This window comes from Furipterus horrens, unplaced genomic scaffold, assembly GCF_987537825.1.
Source record: "Furipterus horrens unplaced genomic scaffold, mFurHor1.1.pri manual_scaffold_2, whole genome shotgun sequence".
NCBI lineage: Eukaryota > Metazoa > Chordata > Mammalia > Chiroptera > Furipteridae > Furipterus > Furipterus horrens.
The window spans coordinates 202290378-202294755 of record NW_028327172.1 but is presented as its reverse complement, the minus strand read 5'-3'; the positions used below and the strand labels follow the sequence as shown (position 1 = coordinate 202294755).

General features: G+C 44.4%; 1 pseudogene; it reads right to left on the bottom strand.

Moving 5' to 3' along the window:
• Positions 1-3385: 3385 nt before the first annotated feature.
• On the bottom strand, positions 3386-3938 carry LOC150020278 (ferritin light chain pseudogene; annotated as a pseudogene).
• Positions 3939-4378: the final 440 nt, after the last annotated feature.

Here is a 4378-nt window from a genome sequence, read left to right as displayed (position 1 = left end):
TTAAGTCTGTGTTCATTTATATCTGGCAGAGACTATTTCACAATATAAACAAACTTGTGGCAACATTGTTCCGGTCACTAAGCGTTTTGGACTGACTTGTGTCCCCATCCAATTCATATGTTGGAGCCCTAACCCTGGGTACCTCAGAATGGGACTGCCTGTGGGGACAAGGCCTGTCACCAGGTGATTATGTTACATGGGGCCGTGGGCCTAGTTCAGTGGGACTGGTGCACTTACAGGAGAGGAAGAGACACCAGCAGTGTGTGCGCACAGAGGAAGGCCCTGTGAGGACACTGCAAGGAGGTGGCTGTCTGCGTGCTAAAGAGAAAGGCTCCAAAACCTGCCAGTATCCTGACTTCAAGCCTCCGGAACTGTGAGACAATTAACCTCTGTCGTTTCAGCCATCCAGTCTGTGGTATTTTGTAATGGCAGACCTAGCACACTAACATGTTCAGTTTTTAATACACGTATGTTTGAGTTAATATTATAAAGATAAACAGGTATGACTTAGGACAATTTTCTATCTAATTAGCAGGTAATATTTGCTATAGATAGTTTTGGCTATCGATAGATGCAAAGAAGCCACCTCAAAACTTAATCACTTAAATAAAGATTTACTATTATTTCTCACTTTTTGGTGGGTTGACTGGGCTCAGTTGGACAATTCTTGCTTGGGATCTCTCTTAAGGTGACAGCAGATCTTACCGTAGGTATTAGAAGAGCCATCTGGGTTAGATGTCCAAGATGGCTTATTCATTAACATATCTGATGCCTAGGCAATGATGGCTGGGAGAACAGGAGGCTGACTAAACATCACTTGTCACGCGGCTTATCTGTGTGTCTTCTCCACAGGGTTTCCTCATGTCAGGGCAGCCTCAGGTAGTCAAACTTTTTACGTGGTGGCTGGATTCCACCCAAATGAATGTTCCAAGAGACCAAGATAGAAGATGTAATGTTTCATTCGCCTTGGAAATTGCTTCTGCCACAATCGAATGCTCATGAGTGAGTCAAGGGCCAGTCCAGATTCAAGCGGAGGGGTGTGAATACTGGGAGGTCTGGTCCATTGGGCGCCATGTTGGATACCAGCTACTGGGTGTATCCTGACTGGGCAATTAGAATTAGATCCTAACCGGTTAGTTTCTGGGCATCTACATAATGATTCTAACTCATTTCTCACTTTGTATCTAGGTTGGTCTTTTTAACACAGCACTGTTAGCCCATTACTCAAAACTCTTCAATCGTTCCAATCTATTCAGATCCTGGATGATCTAGAATAGCAATTTCAACTTGGCTCTTAGGACCCATTACTATGAGGCAAAATCTGTATGTTGGTCATAATTTTTTAAAATAAGAGTTAAAGAAGAGGAGTGTGGGGGTTTTGTTAATTTTAAAATTCAAATATATTAAGAGATAGTCATGATTTTCTTTTACAATAGTGTCACTCATTTGTAGTCTAACATCCTGGAATAGCAAAGAAACTGGGGGTGGGGGGCTTTGGGGGACACACAGAAAATAGCCCACAACACACAGCCAGCAGTACATGGCCATTGCAGTCATAGCTGTGGTCATTAGGCATTATCTGGGGCTCCATTTTGCAAACGTTGCTCTGTGGAACATGGTTTAGCAGCATGTTAATAGCATTTTTGCAAAGAAATAAAAACTAAATGAATAAAAATTTAAAATGGTGGTCTGTATTCAAGTGAATACAAGGTACACTGCATTACTACTGGTGCTTTGTGAAGGGGATACTAATTCTATTGCTCATAGACACATTTTTAAATAAAGAATAAGCTAAGGATGGTTGAAAAAAACACTGAATAACAAACTACCTACTGAGTCATTAGAGATGAGAAAGAATGATGCTAAGAACATTCCTGGTTTGCAATGACCCACCAGTTGGACAGTGGAAGCAGCACACAAAGGACGTTTGAAGGAATAAGGGATGTATTCTTAGCACCATGAAGAGTCTGAAAACTGTTATTTTAAACCATAAATCACACTTGTATATATTGATCATATATTAAAAATATTTTATTAAAACTATAAGGTTTAATGAAAAATAAATAATTGTGTCTTTGTACCGACATGAATGTTTCGCAATATTTATTAGTCTGACTTGATTGTAACATGCTTTTATACATACGACATGCACAAACCAATGACTAAACAAAATTCCATGGGACCATTTGTCTTATTTCCACTTCAGTTAATCGTTGTTACATAGCAAACCACTCCCAAACTTAGTGGTTTAGAATAACACACATTTCTTGTTTCTCATGGTTCAGTGGTTTGCTTGGGCAGTTCTTCCACTGACTCCACCTGATGTGACTGAATTCAGCTGGTGGGTCCAGGGCGGCCTCATTTCTCTCACAGGTGTGGCCTCGGATGGTATGGCAGGAAGAGCTGGGACGGCTGGTCTCTCCGCACCTGACCACACATCCTGGAGGAGGCTGAGTTGGTTTCCTTAACACAGCAGCTGGGTTCCAAGGACAGACGCTGCAAGTCCGCTGGAGGCCTGAGCTCAGAAGTTGCACGTTGTCACTCCCACCACATTCTAGGGGATAGAGCAAGTCCCAGGGCCAGTTCATAGTCAAGATGTGGGGAGATGGACTTCAACCTTCAGTGTGGACACTACAAATAACTTGTGGCAGTATTTCATCAGCCACAATTTTTCAGGACTTTATTTATATTAGATTGCTGGACTGTGTCTTGGTCCATTCAGCTGCTCTGATGAAACACCATAAATCGGGTGACTTATAAACAACAAAAATTTATTTCTTACAGTTCCGGAGGCTAGGGAGTTCAAGATCATGACATGGGCAGATTCAGTGTCTGCTGAGAGTCCGCTTCCTGGTTCATAGGTGGCTGTCTTCTGGCTGTGTCTTCCTGTGGCAGGAGAGGAATCTCATCCTCGCAAAGGTCCCATCTCCTAAATACATGGAAGTTATCCACAATCTATTCCTGGCTGTTTTTCTGACTCATTATTAAATCTTATATCAACTAAAGCTGTAGCCCTAACAGTCTATTTCCCACTACCAAGAAGTGATGCTTTTATTACATCTTTAATTGATAATGTTTTTCTAGTAAATAGCTCCTGCTCTTTTCTTTCTCCCTTCATCTTTCTATTCCTATCTCTCCTTTTAGACAGATAAATTATTTTCCTAAAAACTTTCCTAAATATCTTGTTAGGAGTTATTTTACAACTTTCCATTTTCTGTACCTAGGCTTATGTCCACCTTTTGGTTTTTGTTTCTGTTTTTCCTGCAAAATGTTTTATTGTTTCCATTTGGCCCAAGGCATGGTCCACATGGTTAAAAGGCTGCCTCATGTTTGTAGGGAGAGGCTCAGACAGAAGCCAGACATCGGGAAGATGCAGAGGGTCCCCTTAAAGGCCTCTGGGCTCCAAAGGCTCCTGGTCATGCTGGACGGTGAGCCTTTTGAGGAGACACTGGCCCAGCCCTGCCTGGGGGCCGGCCAGCCTGCAAGGCTAGTCAGGTGTCATCCATCATCCTGATGAGTTTCACCTCCTCATCCAGGAGTTACTTCTCCAGAAAGTCACAGAGCTGAGGGTCTGTGTGGGCAGAACCCGGGGCCTGCTGGTCACAGGGCTTGGGTCGGGTTCCTCTCCATGGCCCCGGGGGCTTCCATGGCATCCTGAGAGTGACCCACTCACCCTGGGAAGGTCTCTGCTTGCCCTGGGAATGGGCGTAACCACCATGCTGATTTTGCATTTTAAAGAGACAGTCCTTGCTCTGGAGCTACTTCTGGGCCAACTCAGGGAAGAGGTGACCCATACTCTCCAGAACCTCAGCCTCAGGGGGAAATAAATAGAAGCCCAGAGAGAGGTAGGTGTGGGAGGCCTGCAGATGCAGGGGGACCGGGTGGATGACAGGGGCCTCCACCTGGGTGGAATAATTCTGACGAATTTGGGAGCTCATGGTTGCTTGACAATAAGGAGTTAAGCACAAAAGTCGGTGTTGGCTGGCCTCAGAGGCTGAGGACTCCTGAGCTGGTTTGGTGACTGGAAAAGAGGTTGGAGGGTGGCCGGAGGCTGGGAGAAGGGTGTCCCTGGTCTGTTCCGCCCAAACACCGTTGGAGCAAGCAACAGACCCGGGCGACTGCTGAAGGCACTGCCGGCTCATATCTGTCTTGTTATTTTGAATTGTGGTTCTCCTTACAAACCTGGAAAGAGGAGCTTTGGTGTGGTACAAGCAGTCAGTCTTAGGCCTCTTTCTTCTACCAGTTGTTTGATCTTAGACCTTGGTTTCCCTGTCTTTACACCAGCGATATTGAATCTATTGCATAGGGTTAGTGTACGCATTTGATGGATTCACTTAACTGTCAGCCACATATAAGGCATTCAGAGGTGAGAGTCTCC